Source organism: Sminthopsis crassicaudata, chromosome 2, assembly GCF_048593235.1.
Source record: "Sminthopsis crassicaudata isolate SCR6 chromosome 2, ASM4859323v1, whole genome shotgun sequence".
NCBI lineage: Eukaryota > Metazoa > Chordata > Mammalia > Dasyuromorphia > Dasyuridae > Sminthopsis > Sminthopsis crassicaudata.
In genome coordinates this window covers 660,042,332-660,070,265 of record NC_133618.1, presented here as the reverse complement: position 1 = coordinate 660,070,265, position 27,934 = coordinate 660,042,332, and the positions used below count along the sequence as shown (strand labels likewise).

Sequence of the window (27,934 nt, the reverse complement as noted above, 5' to 3'; positions counted from 1 at the left end):
TCAAGTATTTATTAATTTCTACATAATAATAACATAATTATTAATAATTAATTGTTCTCATCAGATACTAGGGATGCAAAGGCCAAAATGATACTGACTTCAAGGAGCATATATTCTATAGGAATTTTATAGGCTAAAAATGCCTAGTTTCTTCAATTGATCTGTGCACATATGATTTGATTTCTAGTGCTCTAACCATATATATATATGCTCTAGCTTCTCAGTGTGGTCACCAGAAGCAAACACAATACTTTAGACGTAGTCTGATGTAGACCTTACCACGGCCTTCATTTTGGATACTGTAACTCACTATGTAGCCTTAACTCTTGCCTTCATAGATACTGTATCACACAGTTGCATCCTAAAGAGCTTGCCAGCCACCAAACTTCCTACATTTTTTTCAGTTGGATTTCTGTCTATTTAGACTTTTCTTATTCTATGTGTGTGCAATTAATTTCTTGAACTCAAGTATAGGACTTTAAGTTGACCCCTCTCAAATGTTATCTTCTTAGATTCTGCTTATCATTTGACTCTCTTAAGGCTTTTTTAGATCTTAATTATGTTACCCAATTGTTACATATTCCCCTGAAAGTTTGATAAACATGTTATATATGCCTTGATGCAGCTTAGTGATAAAATGGCAAAGGCTCATAAATTGATCTCAAAATCACTCATCTGGAGATGTTCCTCCATTACAACATGAATCACTAATAACTACTCTTTGAGTCCAGTCATACAAATAGTTACAAATTTACCTAACTTTACTGTTTTCTGATTTCCAGTTCTCTAGCTTATCCACAAAAATACGTGAGAAACTTTGTCAAATGACTGGATGAGAGTTCCACCTGTGCTATTCCCCTGGTGTACCAGTCAATTGATCCCATCTATAAAGGAAATGAGGTGGGTTTAGTGGAGGCCATGCTGACTTGGGACTTAGTGATCCTTGGTCCCTTTTCCAAATGTTCACAAATCATCCCTTTATTAGCATTTAAAGAAGGGAGTTTCCTTACCCACCTCATTAAAGTAATCACAGAATAAAGGAAAAAGGATAAACTAGATATTTAGGACTTTTTCTACATTGCAGGAATATCAACAGTGTAGTCATATGTGATGAGATCTGAAAGTATAATAAACAAAATTGTCTATACTAGATCCCTTTATGAGGTGTGAATTTCTTTGATTGGGTCACAAAAGGAACAATATGACTGGCTGAGAAAGCAGACTTCTGTTGGCATTAAATAGTAGATAAATGTCAGTGATTTGCCAGTTAAGCAGTTGAGAAATACTTCAGGAGTGCCTTCTGTGGATAGATTTCTCTATGGCAGAGGAAGAAGAGATTTTCTGTCCCCCACATATCCACTATCAATGGAGTTACTGAAATAGTAGGAGACAATGCATCTAGCTAGGAGCAGAGATATACCCAAGCAGAGATACTTATTGTAACTAAGGAAGAAATAGCTTCAAAGGATTTGATCCTCATAGCAGAGAATAATGCAAACTACTGATCCGAGGAAAAAGCAGAACCTGGGAACCCAGATAAAATGGCTTGACCAACAGAGACCCTTTCTTCAGGAACTGTATGTGAAAAATCTATGGAGAGAGGAAGGACTTCTAGGTCCAGAAGAACCATGACTTGTAAATTGTCTTGGCCAAACACATGCTCTTTACACATGTGAGTATATATTCTAAGTTTAAGTCTACTAGCTGATTGTTAATAGGAAGCAAATCAGTGGGGACTCATGAGTTCCATTAGTAGGACTTTAGACTTAGTAGGTGAGTGGTACCACCCATTGGAATAGCCATAGAATTCAAGGTAGCAAGTCATTCTCTGGGGAAGCAACCTTTGTGTTCAAGTGGAAATTGAGCGAATGTCCCAGTGAGGGTATTATTATAAGTGTATTGTTACAAAATAAAAATAAGCTTACCAACCGATAGTTTGAAGACTTCACTCTCTTTTCCTTTTTTGGAAATCATGATATTTGCTTTCTCCTGATTCTTCAGTACTTCTCCCATTCTTCTTGATTTTTCAAAGACTTTTTTTTTTTTTTTAATTTTGGGATGATGTTTAACATATATTGGACTATTTGCCATCTAGAGGAGGGGTTGGGGAAAGTGTGTGTGGGGAGGAACTGGAACACAAGGTTTTTCAAGGGTTAATGTTGAAAAATTATCCATGTATATGTTTTGAAAAATAAAAAGTTAAAAAAAAAACTTTAGGATGAAATTGATATATTAGGCCTAAGGGTTTATATTCACTGAATGCAGGAAGGTGTCATCTTCTGATTTCTTCATTTATCTTGAAATTCAGTTGCCTGTTAACTATTTTGAGTTATCTTTTCAAATGTAAAAATGATTCTTTTTGAATGAATGAAAAAGATTTGGTAAGCACTCATTATCTCAGACTCTGTGTTAAGTGCCAGAAAGAGTAAAATAGTCCTTGACCTCAAGAGGCTTATATTCTAATATTAGAAGACAACATATAAAGAGTGGTGATCATGGGACAGCTAGGTCAGGGGAATCATAAGGATGGTGAGTTTATCCATATGGTAATTAATTTACATACCTTTTCCAAAAGCATTTCATTACTGTGCCCAGAACAAGAGATGGAAAGGGGGGTACATGATGAGTTCAAATGGTAGGACAAATGACAAAATGGCTTGAGTAGTTGACTACATGAGATGTGAAACATGGTTTTGAGAAACTCAAATATTGATTTTCTATTTAATTCCATTCCATAATTGATTCTATTTTGTAACTGGCTGAATCACATTTCTTTGTCTTTGAGTTAAGTTCATAAGTTCACAAGTCCAGAAGTTCAGTTTTCCCTGAGTTAGTTTAACATTCAGTTGTCTTATAAATCATCGTAGCTCAAAGAAATATGTTATCTCTATGTAGCCTTGCATACCTATGTACAATTAAGGGAGATCTGTTATCATACTAACAAATCTTACAGAATGTGGGTGGACACCAAAAAGTCTGTTATCTCTATTCAACTAAGGAGCAGATGGACTCTATCAGTTGATCTCCCCCGACAGAAGGATGAAAGGAAGGGTTTTTGCCCACCCCAAATGTCTAGACAATCATATTGTTTTTGCCACCTATGAAACTTCAAACATTATAACCAATCATATTTCTTTCCATCTGTGATTCTTCTTGTTCTTTGTTTTCTTGTACTTCCCAAAACTTATGAAGGCTACTAAGCTCCACCTCATCGTCTTTTGGCTGGCTGAAGAGCTGAGAGACTCATTTTATTGGCAATTGCTAGTCTTACCAATAAATTTAATGTTCTCAGAACTTTGTGTCTCTATTTACCCCAATTTCAATTACAACATTTTGGGGGCTGGCAAGATATAGTTGGCAAAATAAATTTGCACTCAATTCCCTTTCAAACTCTTGGCAGAGAAAACAGAAACAAAATGGGAATTGAATAATTTGACCTTCTTTGGGGGACTTAAAGTTAGTGGTTCTTTTCTTTTGTTAAGCAATTACCAAAATCTAAATAAATAAATCTTTTAGATTGTACTCTACATCCATTGCCAATCTCCGCTTATTCTGAATTTTAGCTTTTGTGAACCTCTCCTTACAAATCCATTCCATTCTTGTATACATCTTCTGTTACTGGCTCTTACATCCATTACCTTACATCCCTTTTAAAAAGTGAAATCAATAGATGAAATCCACAGAACTGTAACTAGAAATTCTCACAGCCAGGGGAATTTGTGCTATTTCGAGGTTCATAAGATTTTTCTTAAAATGAAATCGGGAAGTGATTGATAATCTCTCCTCTCAATATTATTGCCCATACTTCATGGCAAACGCTTCTCTAAGTGATTGGTTAGTCTCTAGCAAATCAGCATGAACACAAGGAAAGGAAAAAGAGAGACCATGCACAAAATTTATACACCCAAATGAAATTTACTGAAGGCTATTCTCTAAGGAATATCCTTTATGGAATATTATAACTGAGAATAATGCAGAATAACTGAGTTTAATAAAATAACTGGAGCTTCAAGAAGATTAAAGATAGGGGATGCTGCAAATTCTCATATCTCTATTAGGCCATCTGGGGGAGGAGAAGAAATAGTAGTAGCAAATATGTCTTACCGTGTTTCCCATTTTTATACTGAAAAAATCTCAACTTTGACTTCTGTCAGTGTTCCTTTATTAGCTTTCCTCAATTTCCTAGGGCAGTGATTGGTGGGAAAGCAAGGTATTTACCCATTATTTCCAACATCAGTAAACAAGGTATTTATCTATTACCTGAACTCCTAAATCTATACTTTATGATTCTGGAATGCTATAATTGGTTGAAATAGTAAAAAAAAAAAAAAAAAAAAAAAAAAAAAAAAAAAAGGGGGGGGGCAGCTAGGTGGCGCAGTGGATAGAGCACCAGCCTTGAATTCAGGAGGACCCGAGTTCAAAATCTGGTCTCAGACACTTAACACTTCCTAGCTGTGCGACCCTGGGCAAGTCATTTAACCCCAGCCTGGGGGGGGGGGGGGGGAGTGATAAAGAAAGGAGGAGAATGTTTGATCCCTTAGCTGATTTTAAAACATATTGGATCTGTTCTCATGGAGATGGGGTTTGATCTGGTGTTCATGGAGAGATTCTGTGAAGCAATTTATCTTTGAGCTTCCTGACCTTAGGAATCTATCTATCCTTATAAAGAGCTAAGAATTCCTAAGAAGCATCCCAGTGAAACAAAGGACAACTGCACTATCAACTTTGCTCATGGCCTAAATTTCTGATTATCTCTTAATTTTGCCAAGCCAGTCTCCAAGCCTTAAATCATGCTATAGTTCCAATAAACAATTTAACATCTACTCAGGCTTTTTGTTCCATACCTCTCTTACATTCACAAAAGAAAAATGGTACTTGCATTTACCTATGCTTCTGTTGTTTGTTGTTCAATCATAGCTAATTCTTTGTGATCCTGTGTACCATTAAGGTCCATGGTCCTGTCAAAAAGGCTGGAATGGTTTGCCATTTCCTTCTCCAGGTTCATACAGGCAGGGGTTAAGTGACATGTTTAGGGTCACACAGCTAAATGTCTGAAGTTATATTTGAATTCTGGGTTGTTGTTTTTTTTGTTTTTGTTTTTTGTTTTTACTTCAGGCAGCCCTATTTGTTCTATCCACTACCTTCCCTAGCTGCTTTTACAAACATTTTCAAAATTACAAATCAAACTTTTTGATTTACAAAAACACATTCTACTCCAGGCTGTACTCTAGATCCAGTTATCTTGAAATTCCTTCATAATATTTTGGATAGCTTTGCTCACATACATGTTATATTCCATACTCCTCTGACAGAATGTAAACTATCAAAGGGTAGAGACTGTTTTGTTTTTGTCAGTTTTCCCCATGCCTAGAACAGTACATTTAATAAATCCTTAGTGAATGGGATGAAATAGGATAGAATAAAAGAGAAAGGTAGGAGAAGGGAGAATTGTAAAAAGACACTTTGGAAAAGATATTTCAGGATTAGGAAATTTAAAAAGCTGAAGCACTGTAGGCTTCTTATTGGTCTTACATCTTCTATCCTGAATACTTTCTTAAAGAAGAGAGTTAGAAGCCACTGGAAGTTTTCAAAGATGAAATGGATTCTATTTAGATTAGAAGCAGCTGGTTACCAGTGATGGCTTTCCTGCTGAATCACCTGCCTTCTGCACCTGTGCACAGGCCATCACCAAGTCAGAATTAACACAGAATCCACCAAATTATTAAAATGACAGATCCAATCTAATGTATCTAAACAAACTGTGGGTTCTTTAAAATGGGAGACAGAAAAACAACTCTGGTCATCACTGTGACATAAAGATGCTTGTCCAGAGTAGAGAAGGTAGAGAAGGCTTTAAAAAAAAACAAAAACAAACAAACAAACAAACAAAAAAAAAAACCAGCAATGGAACCTGGCACTGGACACAAGCACAAATGCATCATTAATATTTTTTAAAACTGAGGAATTTGTTATTTATTCAGTTAGCTTTTAATTTTCAAACACATGCATAGATAATTTTCAACATTCACCTTTGCAAAACCTTGTGTTCCAAAAATTTTGTTCTCTGTCCTTTCCCTCCATCCCCTTCCCTACATAGCAAGTTTTCAGCATTCATCCTTGCAAAACATGTTCCAATTTTTTTTCTCCCTCCCTTCCCTTTACCCCCTCCCCTAGATGATAAATAATCCAATATATATCACTAATATTTTGGAACAGAAGTTTATGGCTCTGAGTGCAGTCTCATTTTATTTTGTTGATGTGCTTATAATTTATTTTTTAATTAAAGAGAAAAAAACTCCTGGAAATTTGGATGCTCACATTCTAAAATTCTAGAATAAGAAAAGTTCTAGAATTCCTTCCCCCTTTTTCCTCCCTTTTGCATCCTCTCTCCCAAGTTGCTCTCTGATAGCTTCAAGATCTCCAAGTCCATTCCTAGTGGAGTGGGAGAACAATCTCCAAGCTCTGGACAGGGAAACTGACTCATTGGAGTTCTGGCTTCTCTGCTTTCTGGCTTTTCCCCACAAGGGAGCCAGAAGTCAAGCTCCAGGGTTACCTAGCTCCCATGGTATGTAGCTATCTGGAACTGGATTTGTTCCTTTCTGTAAGGGTCAGGTATGCTGGGTTTGGCTCCAGGAGGTAGGTTTGGCCCTCCCTCTGTTTACATTCGTCTGCCCTCTGCTCCCTTTGCTCTTGACCTTTACCTGAGGACCAGATCCCAAGTTTCGATTGAACTCCATAGGGGGTCAGGACATTTAGCCTCCAGATGTGACTTAACCAGCCAGAGTGCTCCCCTGAGCAGAGATACTTTGGAAAGAAAGCCATGTAAAGAGAGTGGAGTGCATGGGCTGGCAACTCAATCTCTTTCCCCTCCCGTGGACTGGCAGGGACAGCTCCAGCTGAGAGCCAAGAGTAAAAACCATTCAACCGCAGGGGGTATGTTCTGGGAAACAGCCAGGGGCCCACGGAGCCCGGCTTATCTGAGAGCTGGGAGGAGGGGCCTAAGTGAAAGACTGGTTTTTTCACAAATGTGCACTGAACCACATGTCGGTGTGCCCTGCCTGAGCATGAGAGGGAGGAAAAATTACAGCTGGCACTCATGAATCACCTGACTACAGCCCCAAGAGGGAGGGATGGACCACCAGGATCTGACACATTTCAATTCAATAAAGCCAATATTGATGAAGGGCCTTTTCTCCTCTTGGCCTGGGGACAGAACCAGAGCCAAATGCAGCCAGTCCTCCTGGAGGCTTCAATCTGGCAACCAGGATAAGATTTTTTAAAATGTAGGTTGTCAGCTTCTCCGCAATTAATTTATAGTCTTAGAGAAGTGTGTGTGTGTGTGTGTGTGTGTGTGTGTGTGTGTGTGTGTGTGTGTGTGTGTGTGTGTGTTTGGGGGTGAAAGGGAAGAGCTGAGAAATAAAATGACTGATATAGAATCTCATAGGTCAGGTTTAGGACTTGAACACAGCTCTTCTGATATTTGAGGTCATGCTTCTCAGCTGGTTGGTCAGCAGACATCAGTGTCAGGCACTGTGCTAAGGGAGGAAGGAGGGGGCGGTTAAAGAAAGATAAATACCAAGTCTCTGCTCTCATAGAGTTCACTTATGGGAGAGACAACAAATCAACAATGAGTTGTTATTGTTTTTCATCACTTTTGAAGATGACCGTGACATTGGGGAGGTGATCCTGGGACATAGGGAGGCAGTGGCGAGACATCAGGGAGGTGATGGTTCTGACATCAGGGAGAAGATGGTGGGATAGAGGGAGGTGATGGTTCTGACATCAGGGAGAAGATGGTGGGATAGAGGGAGGTGATGGTTCTGACATCAGGGAGAAGAGGATGGGATAGAGGGAGGTGATGGTTCTGACATCAGGGAGGTGATGCTGGGACTTGCAAGTGAGTTGGATTTAACTGAGGGAAGGTTGTGCAAAGTCACCAGACTCATTTTCTCCTCTGGAGTCCTTATGAAGTGAATGGAAAGATATCTCCAATGAAAAGGGATGGACTGGGAAAGACCATGGGAAAAGGTGGGATTTTATCTCAGACATGGGGGAAGTTAGATGGAGATTATGAGCAAGGAGGTTTTCCAGATATGGGGAAAGAAGGAATAGTCAGTGAAAATAGAGTACTCTGCCCCACCCCACCCCCCAAAAGGAATGTTTGTGAATGTTTAAAAAACAGCAAGGAGACCAGTGTGACTAAATGACAGAGTATGTGGCAAGTAGAAAGGGGCCAGATTATTAGTTTTGAAAACCAACCAAAGGATTTTCTAGTTGATCCTGGAGGTGATAGGGAGCAGCTAGAGTTTCTTGAGTAGGGGAGTGGTCTGCAAATAAAAAGGGATAGGAATCAGGAAATGGACTTTTCTGGACAAGGAATATCAAGGAGATCAGAGTTACTGCTGCGACAACTCTCTACTGACTAGACCACTATGGAGGTTAACACCTTCTCCCAGTATATATAACCTGACCCCAAGATGTATTGGACAAGCCAATCAGAGAGTAAGAAGCTGGGTCGCTTCTCAGCCTTGCTGCTGGAGCCAATTAGGGGGCTTGAAAATCCAACACGAGCACATTTATCTTTATATTCACATATATCCACTTATATCCACCTCTAACCCTTTTCTCCCATAACACCCCCTCCTCTGCCTCTCAGGACAGTTATAACCTAACTGCGTCCACAATATCCACTGTACAGGTGCCACTGGGAAAATTCCATCCCTGTAGATGGATGACCTCATGCCTACAGCTCTGATCTGTGGGGGAAGAGTCAGTGACCAATGAGCAAGAGCTCCAACTCACCCCCCCCCTTTTTTTTTTCATTTGGGTGGGGCAGAGTGAGTCACACAGGCTGAGCAACCATGGATAGATTGTGATTACAGACCTCATTACATTCTCTTTCCCCCCAGACCCGATGCTCTTCTATAATTCCCTGTTGTCAAGGCGACCAACATCTTTTCAGTTCCCCAGGTTCTGACAACCTTCACATCATCTTCGACTGCTGGCTTCCCCTCCCCCCACAATCCAATCAGTAGCAATCCAATCTTTTTGGTTGCATTTCTTTCAATCTCTTCCCATAGCCACCACGCTGTCCCCCCTCCTCTTGGACTCTCTAATAACCTCCAAATCGGTATCCCTGCCAAAATCCTCTTCCCCTCCAACTGGCCAAAGAGATTTTCCTAAAATGCAATTCTACCCTGTTCGCCTCTTGACTTGAGGATCAGATATTAATTCATCTTTGTCTTATTCTTTTTAAATTTTGATTTTCTGTGTCAGGTTAAATTATTTTCACTTTGGAAGTGGAAGTCTGTATGATTATAATGACCAATCTCTGGCTTGGAGAAGAGATGGAAAAATAAATGCACCTCCTTTTTCTTGGAGGGTTAAGAGACTCTACCCCTAATGAGTGAGTTTTGCTTTTTGCTTTTTTTCATTTCCTATTTGTTTCATTTTCATTTTCCTTCTTTTCATTCAGGGGAGGATTCACTGGATAGGAGATTAATTAACTATGATGTTAAAAAAAAAAGATAAATGTTTTAATTGAAAAGAATTTTTAAAAATCTGTACAATGAAGGTAATGAAACTTAGCCCTTTCCAAGGTTCCATAGAAGTTCAGAATAAGTAATGAGGAAAGGCTTCCTGGAGGAGGCAGGCCTGAGTTGGGTCCTGAAAAGTCTAGCAGGTTGGAAGGAAGTCGAAGTGCATTCCAAAGGGTGGCTGGGAGCTTCCCCCAGGTGGGCATTCAGTTCCTATTATCAGCTTGTCAGCTGAAGGCTCAGCACAGAGGTGCCCAGATTAGAATGAAACCTGAGGTCTTGAGCTGGCCCCAGGCCAGGTTTCTATTTCCCTGGTGGTCACCCTTCCCCCATCTCATTCGGTCTCTACACTGGCCACAGTGGGCCTTGGGCCCAGCTCAGTTCTCAGTCAAAAACAGAATGATTTCCACCCCTCTCCCCTTTCCATTGCCTTCTTTTCAATGCTTGCTTCCCATCCCCCAACTCTCCACAGAACACTCCTCGGCCACCCCTCTGGTTTAGGGGCCTCCTTCCTGTCCAACCCCACAGAGAAGGGACTGATCACAGTCCCACCAGCGCCTTCACAGGAGCTGCCAGGTCCAGAAGAACCCACCCTCTAGTGGCAAAATCCTGCCTTTCAGCCCGTGGCCACAGACCCAGACAGCACCAGAGTGTCACTCAGAGTCCCTAAGCAGGTCCTTTCCAGCAGCCTTCGAGGGTAACCAGTTGTCATCTCTGTGCGGCCGAGAAGAACAGGTTGAATAAGTGATAACATCAATGAACACCGATGCCTTGATGGATGGGTTTCCCCACTTGTTACAGCATCTGCAAAGTGAGTATAAAAATGCTTGCCCTGCCTACCCTCCAGACTGGGAAGGAAGCAAAAAGGAAAAAGGGGGGGAAAGGCCCATCAAAAAGCCAAACTCTGTGGTGTATATGGGATGGGGTCTCCTTTGTGGTGGTCCACAAGTGGCCTCTGGGGCTGGATCTCGTTTGCTCTGTTGCTATAGCACCTGCCTATCTTCCTTGGGGGCAGTGTTTTGAAAGTGGAGGTGGAACAGCATGGAAAACAACATAGAACTTTTGGGGGGACCGGAAGCCTCCTTCTGGGTCTCCATTGGACCTTGAGAAAGCCCCTGGTTCATTAGGTCTACAATGGGGAGGCTGTGAGGTGGTATGTCTCTATAAGGCTGTGACTACAGCAAACCCAGGATGATGAGGTATTGTTATTGTTGTTGCTAGGGAACCCTAGCTAGGGACCCCTCCCTCCTCTTCCCCTCACTGAGAGTGCCATGTATGGATAGTTACCATGAGTCAGGGTGAGGTCCCTCGTCAAGGAAGCCCCAGAAATGGGGAACCTGCACCTCTCCCACCTTCCGCTTTGCTGAAATCTAGAAGGAACGTGCTCTTAAACAAGTGTGACCCATTCTCTTTGTCTTGTATGGGTCTTCTCCCTACTCCTCCTCCATGGGAGGAGAAAAGGTCAAGGAACAACATGGAAAAGGAGGTCAAGGCAGAAAGAGCACCCACATGCAAAGCTTGTTTGACTTGGGATAGCTGAACAATCTGCTTTGCTCCCATTCAGGAGGCAGTTATCAGATAAGGGACAAGTGGCCTGACAAGGGAAGGTCAGGGGTGACAGGAAGGCTGGTTGGCTTTTAATCAGCAATAAGAGGACTTCTACCCTTAGCTTCTTCCCTGTCCCAAGTGGCTCTGGAAGCCTCCATTTTGCTTAGTTCTACCTACATTCAGGAGGCACAGTGAATGCTGGGTCTGATTCATCTTCCTGAGTTCCAAAGTGACCTCAGATACTTCCTGAGGAAGTCTCTTTAACCCTATTTGCCTCAGTTTCCTTACCTGTAAAATGAGGCGGAGAAGAAAATGCCCAACCACTCCAGTCTCTTTCTCAAGAAGATCCCAAATGGGGTCATGAAGATCACATACAACTGAACAACAGCAACTTTGAAACTTTGGCCTGCGCTTGTGCAATGAAGTTTCCTAACTCTGTAGGTCAAACTGGCTTCAGCCCAAGGACAAAGTGGAGAGCAGGTGCTAGAAAAACCGGAGGCAATGCAGCCCTACCTTTTAAACTTTTTAAACTCTTCTTGCTTTCAATATGGCCTTCAATAAGAAGGGCCTGGGTACTGACTAGCCCAGAGTTTTTACATCATTCTGCTGGATCTCTTCTTTGCCTTCCGCTTTCCCCTCATATTTGCCCTGCCTGTGTAGCTGCTCTTTTCCTATGTAAGACTGTAAGCTCTTTGAGGGCAGGGCTTGATTTAGCTTTGTAGCTCCCGAACTTCCTAGCATATGGTAGGTATTTAAGAAATATTTGTTGAATTTGAACCAAATTAATTTTGAGGAGTTAGGGAGGCAAAAGAACCAATTACGTGCCTCTATGTTGATTTTATCCCCTTTGCCCACTTGGAATAGTCTAGGAGGGAAGGGAACAAGCATTTATTGAATACCTGCATTAAATACTTCATAAACATTGTCCCATTTGATCCTCACAACAACCCTGTGAAACAAGTGCTATTATTATCCCCATTTTACAATTGAGAAAACTGAGGCAAGCAGAGATTAAAGTGACTTCTCCAGGATCACACAGTAAGTGTCTGAAGCTGGATTTGAACTATAAGCCCAGCACCCTTTTGACTATACCATTTAACATGATTCTTATTAGGATTCTAATAGCCCATCAATCCCCCATCTACTGTGCTCTACATGTCCCTCCAGGACATAAGAAGCAACGTTACTTAGTGAATGGAGTACCATATTTGGAGTGAGGAAGAACTGACCTCAAATCTTACCCTAAGACATTTACTAGCTGTGTGACCCTAAGCAAATCACTTCAACTCCTCAGGCCTTAGTTTCCTCCTCTGTCAATAAGGGAATTGTCCTCAATGTCCCCTAAGGTCCCTTCCAGTTCTAATTCTGTGATCTTATGAATAGATCTGGCCTGTAAGAATTCAGATTGCAACTTCAGATGACAGAGGGTGAAGTTTATTTCCTTATCTTTCAATAGACAAGCAGTAGATTCTAGTTGTGAAATAAAGCCATGCATCTTTAGACACAGCCAGAATGGAGCTTTGCTGTGCTTATTCATGATTATTTGTACAACAAAGGAGGCTTCTCTTGGAGGTGGGAGGAAGTCTGACAAGTGAAAGTGATGAGAAAAAGAAGAAAAGGAAAAAGGAGGAGGAGGAGGAAAAAAGGCAGGAGAAAGAGAAAGAGGAGGGGATTAATAAAACATTTAATGAAGAAAAAAATGGGAATTTGAATTATATGATTCAAGAAAGCCTCTAAAAGCCCAACCTTTGAAGAACTTGTATTCTACCAGGGAGGTAAAACATGTTAACCAGCAATTATACAGATGATAATTTGGATGGAGCAATCACAAACAAGGAGGGGAGCAGGGGAATAGAATACCGCAATACATGATATAATACAATAATATAATACAATCCCATACATTGCAGCAGAGGAACTGAGCCTTCAATAAAGCCTGTGGTTCTAAGAAGCTCCATTTCCGTATTTCCAACTATCTGTTGTAAGTCTCCAGCTTCCATTGCCCTCTCACAAAGCAAAACAAATCTCATTATTAAATAAAATTCACAAAGTGCTCTGAATCTCCAGAAAAATCAGTCGATTGCTGAGCAAGGAGGGTTGTCTCCAACACAAAGTCCTCAGATGAGAGGGAGAGGAAGGAGGGTGCCATGGGAAGCAGGAGAAAGGATGAAAAGGAATGAAAAAACACTGTGGTGAGTGGGAGAGCAAATTGATTAGGGAGGCAGGAAAGGATTGGTTTGCTGCAGTGAGGTCCCGTGGGAGATTTTCTAACATAAATTGATTGTAGATCCAGTCAGTACAGAATCATGATTTCTTTCATCTCTCATCAGCAATATTTGAATAGGAGCCCTAGTATGAAGATGAAGAGAAAGCTTGTAAGCCTCCATTTTGTTTAGTTCTACCTACATTAGAAAAAAAAAAAAAAATATATATATATATATATATATATATATATATATATATATATATATATATATATATATATATATATGTGTGTGTGTGTGTGTGTGTGTGTGTGTGTGTGTGTTTAAAACTAAATACAAAATAAGAAAAAAATTTTTAAAAAGAAAGACAGAAAAGGAAAAAAAATAAAACAAAACAAAAATTGTCATGTGCCCAACAGGACATCAGAAGGATTCAAAATATGTAACAATAAATTTCCATTTCAAGGAAACATGTATAATAATACAAGAGATTATATATTCATGACTGCCCTCTTTTCTTTGCTTCTTTATAAGGATATTCTTTTGTTCTCTGTTGTGCACTTGTTACTTTATTCGTCTTTTTTCTCTTTTCATCTCCCCTATCTCCCCCAAGCAGGCTATAATTAAGTACAGATATGTTTATATATAATGTATTTATCTATCTATCTGTCTGTCTTCACATGCACACCCACCCATACCCACATATATTTCTCTACATATATCCATGTACATACACTTAGATACATAAATGCATACACGTGTATACATACACATGAACATATATGTAGATATGCATCTAAAACAATATTAATATGGCTGACATATAATGTAAATTTCTCTCTTGATTAGATCTTTAAGTTTGATTTTGTCTAAGATCAATGATTACTAGTCCTACTTTTTTTCTCATAAATTCTACTCCTGATCTTAGACAAAATCAAATAGTGTTTTTGTATATTTTTTATTTCCTATCCCTGCTAACTCTTCCACTTTAATTCTGTTCTTTAACTTGCCTTGCTATTACTTAACCTCCCCTCACCCATAGATCCTTTTGTAATCTTCTCCTCCCATCTTTTCTCTCTCTTTATCCTACTCCCATTAATCTAAACACTGTTCTGTTCCCCATCTTATCAAATGATACCCTTCCCCTCCCTCTTTTTCTTTTTCCCATTAATCTACATACCTTGTCCCACTGCCATTAATCTAAACACCCTTCTAAACCCCCACCTTATCCTATTTCTCCCCCATTATTTCTACTTGCATTTATAAGTCAGATATCTAGGTGGATACTCAGCCTGGATTGAATCCATTCTCAGACACTTTTAACACTTCCTTGCTGTGTGTGTGACCCTGGCCAAGTCACTTAACCCAATTGTCTCACAAAAGGAAATAAAAGATGAAAATGGCAAACTAATTTCAACATCCTTGACAAGAAAACCCCATGGATAGCATTAGCATCCCACAGAGATGGGAACATATAAAAAATTAAATAAATTCCAAATATCCAGCATAATAAGAGATGTTTGAAGAAAATGCTTATTGAATTGAACTGGTTGAATTCTAGAGAGTAATAAGACAGGGCAAATAAGACAGGGCACTGTTATGGAGCCTTGGGCTGGGTCATTAACAATTAGACATCATCCAGTCCAACCCATATAAAAATCCATTGTACAGTATTCTAAGCATTTGGTTGTCAAGCCTCTGCTTGAGAACATCTGGTACATGCCCTGCAGAGATAGCCCATTCATTTTGGGCAAAGCTCTTATTCAAAACGTTTTTCTTACATCAAGCCTCAATTTACCTCTTCGTGACTTACCCCATTGTGGGGACCATCACCATGATGTCCTCAACAGTAAAAGGGAAGTTAGGAAAAAGGGAAGGGATCGGAGAGTGAGGGAGAGAATTAGTTCAGTTTTGAATATGTAAGTTCAAGCTGTCTTGTCAGACAGGAGAGCCAAGGTAGGAGCAACCCATAGAGAAGGGAATGTTAAGGAGAAGAGGATCATCAACAGTATCAAAGACTAGAGAGAGGGGCAGGTAGGTGGTGCAGTGGATAGAGCACCAGCCTTGAATTCAGGAGGACCAGAGTTCAAATTTGGTCTCAGACACTTAACACTTCCTAGCTGTGTGACCCTGGGCAAGTCACTTAACCCCAGGCTCAGGGAAAAAAAAAAAAAAAAAAAAAGACTAGAGAGGGTTCAAGAAGGATGAGGACTAAGAAAAAGCTATTAGATTCCCCAATTAAGAGATCATTAATGACTCTGGAGAGAAATTTCAACTGAATGATGAAATCAGAACACAGACTACAAAAAGTTAAGATGGCCATCTCAAGGATTTTAGTCATGTAAAAGAGTAGAACTATAAATAATTATTAATTGACTGATACGCTAATATTCTCTCATGAATTCATTCACTTACTAAAGTTTGCTATATTCAAGGCACCCTAGGAGAAACAGATGAAGAAACTACTCTCACAGAATTACAGGTGTTAGAATTGGATGGAATGTTAGAGGGTATTTGGGCCAATCCCATGTCTGACTGTGAGCATGGGGAAGCCACATATCTCTCTCCTCATTTGTAAAATGAAATTATTTAATTATTTGTTTTCTAAGTTTTCTTCCAACTATCAATCTTTCAGTCTTTAAATGATAACATGTTTTCAGAGACAGTTTAGGCTTTCTGATTGGTTTTGGAAAGACCTTATTCCTAATATCTTCTACTTCTTTTACATACCAATCTGGTCAGTAAATACATGGTCGGCAGTAAAAATGTAGATTATTATTACCATCTAACCAGATTAGTGGATGAAGGGAATAATGTAGATACAACCTAGATTTTTTAGCAAAGTATTTGAAAAAATCTCTATGCCATTGTTCTGACTAGAATAGAAGGATAAGGGTTAGAAGGTAATAAAATTAGGTGAATTAGCACTGGCTGAATACCTACAGCTAAAAAAAAAAAAAAAAAAGTCACTAATGGTTGGCTATACACTTGGAAGGGGGGTCTCCACCAGAGACTTTGAGCTTTCCAACATATTTAAAGGTGACTTGAATAAAAACATAAATGGCATTCTAATCAAATTTGAAAATAAATTAAAGCTAGAAGATGTTGCTAACATATTGGGTGACAGGGTTAGGATCCAAGATCTTGACAAGCTAGAAATTTGGGCTGAATCCAATAGGATACAATTTAATAAGCAAAGATGTGATGTCTTACACTCAAGTTCCAAAAATCAATTTCATAAGTCAAGGATGAGAGAAGCGTGGCTAGACAGCTTTTTATTGGAAAAAAAGAACTGAGGCTTTTAGATTGCAAGTTCTATAATAGTCAGCAGCGTGATTTGACAAGCAGAAGATGTGATACCAAACCTTATGATGAGAAATCTAGATCCAGGACTGAGGAGGTGATGTTCTTTCTTTATTACACGGTGAGCGGGCTGCATTGGTAGATGTGTCTGTGCTGGAAATGATTTTAATAGGCATATGGAGATCATCAAGAGACTGACCAGAATAGTTTGAAGGTTCTCAAGATTAAGTCATCTGAAAAGTAGTTGAAGGAGTTGAGTATATATCATCCAGAGAGGAGACGACTTGGGAAGCATATAATAGCTGCCTTCAGTTATAAGATTTTCACCTGGAAGTGAGATGAGACAAGCTTGGCCCCGGAGTTCAGTACTAGGATTAGATGCAAGGTGCAGAAAGGCATGTCTTGGCTCCATGGAGGAAAAAAAATTTATGGGATGGGATGAATTATTGGATTATCCTTTTTCAAGCAAAAGCTGAATGGATACTTGGCAAGTGTGTCAATTGTTTGTGTGTGGATCAGACTGGATTTCATTGAGATCTTCTAATTCTGAGATTATCTGGGATTCTCTGAATGTGTCTTCCTTAGACTCCAGTCCACCAGGGCACTAGTGAGGGAAGTGGCATAGAGTAGGTGTCAATAAAAGAAAGGGAAAAGGAAAGAAGAAGGGGAGGGGAAAGGGGAAAGGAAGAGGAAAGAAGGAGAAAAGGGAAAGAAAGGAGAGGAGAACCTAGTAAGGAGAAGGAAGCAAGGAAGGAAGAAAGGAAGGAAGGAAGGAAGGAAAGAAGGAAGGAAGGAAGGAAGGAAGGAAGGAAGGAAGAATGGAAGGAAGGAAGGAAGGAAGGAAGGAAGGAAGGAAGGAAAGGGAGGGAGTAGAGAGAAGAGAGAAAGAAAAAGAAGGAAGAAATGGAGTAAAAAGGAAAAGAAAAGCAGAGGGGAAGAGGGAGGAAGGGAAATATGAAGACTGGTTCCTGCTGTTGCTATGGAATAGAAGGAAAAACTGGAGATGGATATTGCGTCACCAGGTACCAATTCGCTCCTAGAGACTAGGCTGCAAGTGATGCAGAGAGGGCTGGAGCTGTAATGCAAAGTGCTAGGCTAGAATCCCAATTCTTCTCTTTGGTGATTGTGTCACTCTGGGCAAGTCACTGACTCTCTAAACTGTAAATTCATCATCTATGAAATGGAGGTGATGATTTGGATCAGCCGCCTCCCAGGGGGTCATGGAGATTCAGTATTTGAAAATGCTTTGGGAAGCACAGTGTGAGTGTATGCATACACAGCATAAATGTGACTTCTTCCTGCTACTTTATCTCTGTCCGAAGTACTCTGGGGTCCAGGGTATTCTCCTGGACAGAACTGGCCAGTAGTGAAAACAGCTCCATCCTGAGGCTCTCATACATTAGTTTTTCTGGGGATCTGTGGCTACATTGGTGGGAAATTCATAGTAGACAAATCCCCATCCCTGCTGAGGCCTGACAATGCTGTGTTCCTTAAGAGTCATCTGGAGGCACGAGAAAGTCATTTGCCTACAGACAGTATGAGTCAGAGACAAGCTTTAGCTCTCCATCCCCCTGAGTCTGAGGTTTAAAACTACATCTTCCTGAGGCTATCTAGTCTGTCCTGGTAGCTCTTAGTCCATATATGTGGGCAGCTGGGTGGTGCAGTGGATAGAGTTCCAGGCCTGGAGTCACAAAGACCCGAATTCAAATCTGGCCTCAGACACTTTCTAGCTGTGTAACCCTGGGCAAACCACTTAACCCTGTTACTTTAGTTTCCTTATCTAGAAAATGACGGTTATGATTTCACCTACTTCAGAGAGTTGTCTGAGAATTAAATGAGACAATATTTGTGAAGAACTTCCTGGCACATAGTAGGCATTATTATTATTATACTATGCTCTTCCTGTTATAGCTGCTTTTCAAACAGTTTTGACTCTGCTATTCACTGCTGTGATCTTATTCAAGGACTCGTAAATCTCAGTTTACTTTTCTGTAAGCATTCTTCTATAAATATTCTGTAAAATTAGCAACAATACTAAGAGCCTGTTCAGTTCTAAAAATTTATGAACCATAAGCAGGTTCCCCTTCTTAGGGGAAAATGTGGCAAGATGCCGAAGTCTTTCTTTGTCATCTAAACAGGGCAAGACTTACCAATTCCTTTGTTTTGGGCAAGGGGGTCTCCTTTCTTTTAATGTATCTTGAGATTCTTCATGACACATGCTGTAATTTTTTTCCTCTAGAAGGAGCATACTAATTCTGTAGGCAGAGGACCCCAAGTTCAAATCTCACCTCCAACACGATCTGTGTGAGCTTTATCACTCACCATCCTGAGCCTCAGTTTCCTAATCTGTAAAATGAAAAATCTATAATGCCCTTCCAGCTTCGGATCTAGGGTCTTAAAATTTTCACTCCTCAAATCCTTGGAAAAATCTGTATTTCTTCTTCCCCAAACACACACACCTCTGGGCTCTCTCTGTCTCTGTCTGTCTCTCTCTGTTTCTTTCTCTTTGTCTCTCTTTGTCTCTTTCTTTGTCTCTCTCTGTCTCTCTCCCTCTGTCTGTCTGTATGTCTCTCTGTTTCTCTCTGTGTGCGTCTCTATCTCTGTTTCTATCTGTTTTTCTGTCTCTCTCCCCCCTCTCTCTGTTTATCTCTGTGTGTCTCTGTCTCTGTGTATGTCTCTCTGTCTGTCCTATTGCTCTGTCTGTCTCTGTCTCTTTGTTTCTGTCTCTCTCTCCCTGTCTCTGTCTGTGTGTTTGGATCTCTCTGTCTCTCTCTGTCTATCTGTTTCTCTGTCTGTGTGTCTCTCCATCTCTGTCTCTGACTCTGTCTCTATCTCTCTCTGTCTCTGTTTCTGTCTCTCTCTGTCTCTCTGTCTCTTCTCTCTCTCTCTCTCTCTCTCTCTCTCTCTCTCTCTCTCTCTCTCTCTCACACACACACACACACACACACACACACACATTCACTAGACAGCTCATGCAGCTTCCTCAGGAAGACCAAGACCATGCAATGGACTCTCTCCTTTAATCCCCCACCTTCATTCCTTTCTTAGAACCATTATTTGTTCCTTCCTTTCCTATATTATCTCATAGTAAAGGATACTGTGCCATTGTTCTCACTTCTCCCTCTCCTCCTCCCCTTGCTCCAATCATCAGATCCTCTCTGTTGAGCATCTTTTGTTCCTCCCATTCCCCTGGATCTTTCAGACATGCTCAAACCTCCCCGATCCTAAAAACAAACAAATCAAAAATCCTTTCCTTGACATTTACAGGAATTATTCCACTTCTCTCCTTCCTTTAAAACAAGCAGATTTCTTGAAAGAGTTATCAAGACTCCATATCTCCACTTTGTCAAGGACCTCTTGAAGAAAATCAACCAATGCTTTATTTTGCCCGCTCTGGACCAGCCCCAGGTGAGGTGCTACTGATGGATGAATCTCCACCTGTATAAAAAATCCCGAGTGATGGAATGAGCCGACATTGTCATCGGCGTCGTTGTTGAGAGATGGAAACTATGAGTGCAAGTTCTATTTTTGGAGCTACTCCTCCTAAGTTTGTATTAAGTATGGTTTATGGGAGTCTGTTGTGTTTTCTTGATAAGAGTTAATAGGTTTTTTTTTTTGAAACATAGCTGGGCTAGCCTTATAAATTTTCTTGTCAAAAATACAATGTGGTTCCCCCCTTTTTTCCTTAACTTCTGCTAAAGCTCTCCCCTCCCCCTCCTGGTCTCCATCCCCACCCTACACATACAATCTAAGATAAAAGTAATTTCTGTCAAGGCCATTCCCAGGATATTTATTAGTATCCAAGCTGAGCAGACTAGCCTTAGCGAGATAACCCCCACCTCCCGATGTTACCAACAACATATCATCTTTAAGTCATTATGAGAACCAACCCATCACAGGTTTCCCCCAGACAATAGGTGCTTGCATCTAAGGCTGCTGAAGGTCTTGAATAGGTGCCAAGGCTGAAAACCAATCACAAGTGAGACAGAGGAGATCGACCTACAAGCTAGGCCAGTGTGCCCCAGTAAATTGGCACTCAGAAAAAGCTGTTCATGAACTCGGGCTGTATGCTTGTAAATTGCCAAGAGCACTTGAATGGGACACAGGGATGTCTTGGGGATAAGAGCTGATAGCAGCATCAGTTCTCATTATAGAAGTAGATGAAATCCAATTTCAAATCACACTGATGCTGAAAACATCCTGTGATCTTCATATGGATATTAGTGCTGCTGTTGGCATGGAGAAGTATGCTTCTTGTGGAAGCAGCTAAAGTGCTGTAGGAAAAAATGGGGTTCCCCTGTTCATTTTCCATCTAGCAGTTCTTTATGTCAACAATAACTCAGTTTTTTCAATAAATTTCACTCGATTATATAAATTATAGGTTGGGTTTTGCTTTCATGTTTTAGTGATACAAGAGGGATGTTACATAACTTTTTATTTAGGTGACATTACCTGCTAAAGGTTGGAAATGGACAAAAAAGCCCGATCACCTTCTCAGATCTTTGAACTGGCCCCACAAACCTAGAGCACTCACCATTCACTTTTCCCCATCCTTTGCCATCTGGCCTCTGTTTCTATCACTTTATTAAAGCTATCCTATAAGGTTCCAATTTCTACTCCTAATTGAAAATCCAGCAATTTACCCCTCCCCCCATTTTCCTTATTTTTCCAAAGTATTTTGATATTGTTAGCCACTCCCACCCCACTCCTGCCCCTACATGCTCTCTCTTCCCTTGGTTTCCATGACACTGCATCCTCCTGGCATCTGTCCTTGGCATCTTTGACTGTTCTTCACAACACCTGAAGGTGGTTGTCTATCAAGGTTCCATCTTTGACCCTTTATTCTCCTCTCTCTACTCCCTACCTTGCCCATGTTTGGATTCCTACCCCTTATCTTTCTCTTAAGCTTCAGGTCTCTATATGCAATTACTTGTTAGATGTCTCTATCTCCTTAAATTCAATGAGTCCCCAAACCTATTTATTATCCTTCTCCCAGTATCCGTCCTTCCTTCTGACCTCACCATTTTTGCCAGTGGTACCATCTTATTCCTATCTCCAGTGTTAAAAAACTTGATTCTTTCAAGTCCTTGTCATATTGGATTGGCTACCAACTGCTGCCAATTCCACCCTTATAATGGTTTATTTTTTTAAATTTTGTTTTTTGATTAACATGCATTTTTCTCTTCCTCCTACCCACCTCCAATTTAAAAGGAAGGAAAGAAAAAGAAAGCCCTTCTAACAATATGCATAATAAAGCAAAACAAATGGCCATATTGGCCATGTCCAAAAATATATTTCACTTAGTCTCTTGAATCCATCACCTTTCTGTCAGGAGATGGTAAACAAAGATCACCCTTGGTCCACTGGAAACGTGGTTGGTCATGATGTTGATAGATCTTAAAGTCCTTCAATGTTGTCTCTAAGTTGTTGTTTCTATTGTGTAAATATTGTCATCCTGATTCTGCTCACTTCATTCTGCATCAGATCACACAAGTCTTCTTCTCCAGGAGCTCATCCCTTTCATCATTTCTTAGAGCACAACAGTATTCTATCACACTGATATACAATAACTTGTATAGCCATTTCCCAGTGGATAGATTCCCATTTAGTTTCTACTTCTTTATCAACCCCAAAAGCACTGTTATAAATATTTTTGTAAATATAGGTCTTTTATTCTTTCTTTGAGATCTTTAGGGTATAGATCTGGTTGTGGAATAGCTGGATCAAAAGGTATGCACAATTGAGGGTTTTCTCCACACAGTGCTCTACATACATCAGGTGCTTAAGTGACTGTTTATTGGATTGAACTGCACAACTCTATCTAGTGTTAAATTCTATTTTACAATCCATCTCTATTTTTCTATGTGAACAAATAATCTTTTTCCAACCAGACTTTGTACTCACTCAGGTCAAGGAGTTCTTTCCTATAATTGAGCTATTATTTATCTGTGCTCTCAGATGATTCCACTTTCCAACCAAACTCCACAGAATTGTCTACTTCCTCATGGGGTACATGAAATATATAAAAGTCAGAGGATCCGACTTCAAGACCCAATTCTAATACTTGCTATCTGCTGAAATTCCTTTGCCTGGTGGGGACCCCACAATGGGAGCCACTTGGGCCACTCCACTTATCTTGACTACCTCAATTTACCCCAAGGAAGTCTGATCTGGTGCAAGAGAGCTAGATTTGGAGAGAGAGTCCAAATTTCATCTGTGACACTTCCTACCGGTAGCCATTCTGATGGGGTGCAGCTTCTAAAGGAAAAGACACAATAAACCTGAGGTCCCCTGGCCTTAGGAATGCTATAGTTCTATGGTTCTTTTCCTTCCCCTAACTTTGAGGGAAGATTTTGTGATAACCCAGAGGTCCCCTGGCTTTAGGAGTACTATAGTCCCACAAACATTGCTGCTGTCAGATAAACAATCTCTTGGTCAGTGATAACAAAGTTCCTGGGACAATAGTGAATAGACCACCCCTCAAACCTACCTGTTAACCATAAAATAAGTAACATGAAGCTCCTTGTCTCTCTTTCTCCTCTAAATTTATCTTCTTTGCTAGTTCTTTGCTAAATTCTTTCGGAACTTAGTCCACTTCAATCGGTGTTACAATTATAATAAACTTTATACAAATTATAATAAACTTTGTCCCTTGATGGGTTTGAGCCAGCAAATTCTTTTGAGACACTTTGCAATACTGGTCTGAAACCCCAGCATTTTGGGGTCTCCTTTGAAGTTTAACAATTCTATTTCTATGGCTTCAGTTTTCTCAACTTAAAAATAAGGCAGTTGGACTAGAAGGGCCTCTGAACTCCCTTTTATGATCCTATCATCATGAATTCCCTACCATCTTAAGTCTTGATCAGTCCTCGTTTCTGAATGTCCCTGTTTTTACAATCTCCCCTCTTTTCCCTGACTTCCCTAGATGGGAAAATAAAGGGTGAAAGAGAAATATTTATGTATATACAAAAGATGTATATATTAAGTGAAATAATGAAGGGGAAAAAACAAATGTAGGGTTTGTTTGTGTATAAGGAGGGTTTGTATGTATTGCAGGAGAGAGGAAAGAGACCCAGTAGAAATGCATTGTCCAGGAGCAGTGAGGCAGGCAAGTCTATACTTGTCTCTATACAGGGCCCATTTTGAACCTTGATAAATCAATTGGAACTGAATACTAGGAGAATTTCAGTTGGATTGTTTTCCCTCTAACCCTAGAAACTTTCCTATATTTTTAAGGAGAGGAAATGAGGAACACAGATTTGGGGGAAGGCTGTAATTGTCAGAGTCAATAATTGAAGGAATAGGAAGTCATGAAAGGTGAATTGGTCCTTTCATCTTTCTACTATCCAGGCCTTCTAGAAAAATACCTCCCACTTATGGAACACTTTGGGGTTAGCAGACCCTTTCGAAGTTTTTCCTCCAAATGGGTCCTTGGGAGGATAGGATTATGGTAGACAATTCATTATAGAATATAAAATTGAAAAAGATCCTTGTGTTTTTTAAAGGAGGAGATTAAATCCCAGGAGTCCAATGTGCTCATCGTCATACCATGAGGTATTGTAAAGACTCAAGACTATAAATAGAGTCAGAAAATACAGATGAGGATAGTGGGTAGAGGTACTGGGCAACATCATGGACTGGAGTTAGTCAAGCAGTCTTATATATATATATGGGGGTTTTCCATCTACAATAAGATCCAGGAGATCCAGGAGTCAATCCCAGGATATGACCAGGTCAAAGTCTTTGGTGGGAGCATAATGGACAGGACGGCTAGATTGAGGAGTATGGGGCCAGAACTAAGGCCAGCTCCTATTACTTCCCTTCAGTCCATTCAGTGTCTGATGCTCATGAAGTGAAGGTCAGCAATACTTTATTCCTTCCCATAGATCTCTCTCACAAGCCATTCCTTGAGAGGAATAGAAACTGGAACACTCTAACACCCCTAGATGCCTAAAGAAGCAGGAATGAACCTCAGAAGTGGAGGACAACAGACACAAGCTCCACAAACTTCACCTTTTGCTCTGGGTTGATTTGATTCCCAACATCCAGAGAGAGGTAGTGTTATAGAATGGAACTAGTGAGGGTTTAGAACCAGAGCATCTAGGTTAAGGTGCATACTGCTACTTACTTGCTCTGCAGCATTAGGAAAATCATTTCTTTTCACTGAAACTCAATTTTCACATCTATAAAAGGCAAAAATTGAATTAGACAATCACTAAGACATCTTCTATCTCTCAATCTATGTTCTGCTTCCATAACTCTACTCTTGAGGAAGAAGAGATTCTATAGAATTAAAAATGAGGAAATCACCTGAGGCCTCTGGTGAAATATGGTCTAATGCTTGAGAAGGAAATATAAAAGGAAAAAGTGAAGGGAAAATCAGCAAAGTAGCAAAAGGACTAAGGAAAAGGACTGCAGGGAAAGACATGGGGCTTTTTAGTGGTCAGCTAGAGGACATGAAGAATGGGTTATTTGGCTCTTTGATCACAGCTAGAGCCTGGTGACCCTTAATTGTGGGTTCAGCCCCAATTCAAGTTCTGGGATTAATCCTGGCCATAAGTACAAAGAATATAAGGAGACCTAAGTTAGCAGCTCAGTGACTCAGCATCAACTCAGCTTCAAAGCTTTGGTGACCCATCAGATGTCCCATTTTTCCAGACATCAAGCTGGAAGCTGACTTCCTTTTTTTTTTTTTTTTTTTTTTTTGCATCACTCAACTGTTTCTGGGAGTTCTTCCCCCTGTGTAATCTCTTCCACATGAGAACCCCTCAATGACCTGAAAGCTACTATCAATCATGTCCTTGTCTAATCTTTGCATGACATGGTTTTGAGTTCCCTCACCAAGCTTTAATTTGTCAATGTCCTCCCTAGAATGTAGTGTCCAGAACAAAACATGAATTACTATAGGAGAATGGGTCAGGACAGAGAATGGTACCCCCTCCCTTTTTCAATGTCCAGATCTTCCTAGACACAGTCTTAGTCATCACTAATCCCGCCAACTCTGTGCCAGACAACAGTGTGGGGATGGCTATTTGTTCAAGCCTTACTTCTCCTCCCTCTTTCTTCTCTTCTGCCCTTTATTCATGGGTATGGAGTTGGAGCTTATTTTAAAATAATATAAAGAGGAAGCTAGATGACACAATGGATAAAAAACCAATCTTGGAGTCAGGAAGACCTGAATTTAAATCTGACCTGACATTTATTAGCTATATGACCCTGGGCAAATCTATCATCAAATGGCTCTTCTCTCATTTTCAATCATGTTCCTAGAGAGTTTGTTTCCTCTATCTCTTTTCTCACCTCTGTCTTCATCCTCATTTCCTTATCTGTCTTCTTAACTCTACTTCAGTTTTCTCCTCAGTAAATGAACTGGAAAGGGAAATGGCAAACCACTCCAGTATCTCTGCCAAGAAAACCCCGATGAAGTCACAAAGAGTCAAACATTACTGAAATGACTGAACAACAAACGCACTTCAAAGGGATCTTTTTTTCCCTTCTTGCCTCTTAAAAGTACCTTTCCTGTAATTATGAGAAGTCTCAAAGGACAGTGGTTCCTAATATTTTCTAACCCATATATGCCAATTTTCGTGTCCTATCACCATCTCATATAATCCATGATATCTATAGAATATATGTTGACCAGAGGATCAGTTATTATTTCTTTGTAGATGGAAAAAATTCCCATGTGGTGGATGAGATGAGAAAGATGATACAGCACAGAAGACAGGAAGGAAGAGGAAAACCTAGAGGAGGCAGTGTCATGGAAGCTTGAGCAGGAATAGGTATCCAGGAGGAAAGGATGGCCCATTGTATTCAAGCTGGAATATTCTAAATGGAATAAAGACCAATAAAATGCCATTGGATTTATCAAGAGATCATTGGTCTCCTTGAAGATAGCAATTCAATCATCAGAAGACAGATTCCAAGGGAATAGAAAAGGAGGCAGAGGTGAGGAAAGAGAAGAAACAGGGCAGGCAGCTGTCTCTAAGTCAATAGTAAAAAAGAGCTATTTGATGAAAGATTAAAGAGCATCATCAAGTGAAAGTCTTTTAAGGGCAAGGGTAGGTATGTTTAGATATAGAAAAGGATTAAAGTATGAAGTGATAGTTTAGGATAAAAAAAAAAAAAAAACCCTTACAGGCCATCTAGTCCAATGTCTTCTTTTCTACAAACTAGGAAACTGAGGCTCAAAGTCTTATCTAAGATCCCACAGAGCTAAGTAGCTATATAAAATTTAGATGTCACAGCAACAAGATTATGCAATGATCAATTCTGATGGACTTGGCTCTTTTCAACCATGAGGTGATTCAGGGCAATTCCAAGACTTGAGATGAAGAAAGCTCTCTGCATCCAGAGAGAGAACTGTCGGGTCTAAATGTGGATCACAACACTGTTTTTTTCACCTTTTTTGTTGTTGTTTGCTTGCATTTTGGGGGCTTTTTCTCATTTTTTTCTTTTTTGATCTGATTTTTCCTGCACACATGATAAATGTGGAAATATGTATAGAAGAATTGTACATGTTTAACATATATTGGATTACTTGCTGCCAGGGGAGGGGGAAAAGGAGGAAGAAAAATTTGGAATACAAGGTTTTGCAAGGATGAATGTTGAAAACAAAATTTGCATATATCTTGAAAATAAAAAGTTATTATTAAAAAAATAAAATCAAATAGAATTTAAATGCTGGTCCTCTAACTACATGCATTTGTCACCATGGATATGGAGAGATGAAAGATACAAGAATGAGGACAAGTATTCCTGTTGTACTTATCTCATAAACTCAGAGGGTTGTTGAAAGCTCAAATGGCAGGATGCTCGTGAAAGTACTTTACAAAGTTTATTTCGTAAGATAAAAATAACACCTCTACGAAATCAGCAGGATAAGACTTTTTGATGTATAGAAGGACTCCAAGAAAAGTAATTTCTTGGGCAACATTCCCTATAGAATTAGAAGACAATGTGGGATTAGAATCTAAAATAAATCTCTGACTCTAGGGTCTAATGAGGTACAAAGTGAGGAAGTGACAAACCCCCAAAATATATCGGGCTTTCAGGCTCTCCCTATATGGTCCACCAAATGTTGGGGACCAGGGATTAGACAGTGTTGTGAAATATTTCAAAAGACCTAGACCATCTCCAAATCAAGAGGCAATGATTTTGTTATGTTACTGACAATGGAGGAATTTCCAAAAAGGGGAATTCAGTGATTAACAAGAGGCAAAGTACCATAACAAGGAGGAAGACATCATTAAGGCAGGCTAAGTCCTAATGAATTAGCTATAACATGGAGGGAAATGACATAAGACAAAAGTTCCTAGAGAGCTTTCTGCCATCAAGTGTGAC

The 27,934-nt window shown here is 40.0% G+C and overlaps 1 long non-coding RNA gene across 1 annotated transcript in view; it reads left to right on the top strand.

The window, feature by feature from the left end:
• Positions 1-1,265: 1,265 nt before the first annotated feature.
• LOC141553835 (uncharacterized) overlaps positions 1,266-27,934 on the top strand; it is a 166,311-nt gene continuing 139,642 nt past the window's right edge. The window contains exons 1-2 of the long non-coding RNA XR_012485673.1: positions 1,266-1,672; positions 10,157-10,347. This is a non-coding gene — a long non-coding RNA (uncharacterized LOC141553835). The remainder of the gene's footprint in view (positions 1,673-10,156; positions 10,348-27,934) is intronic.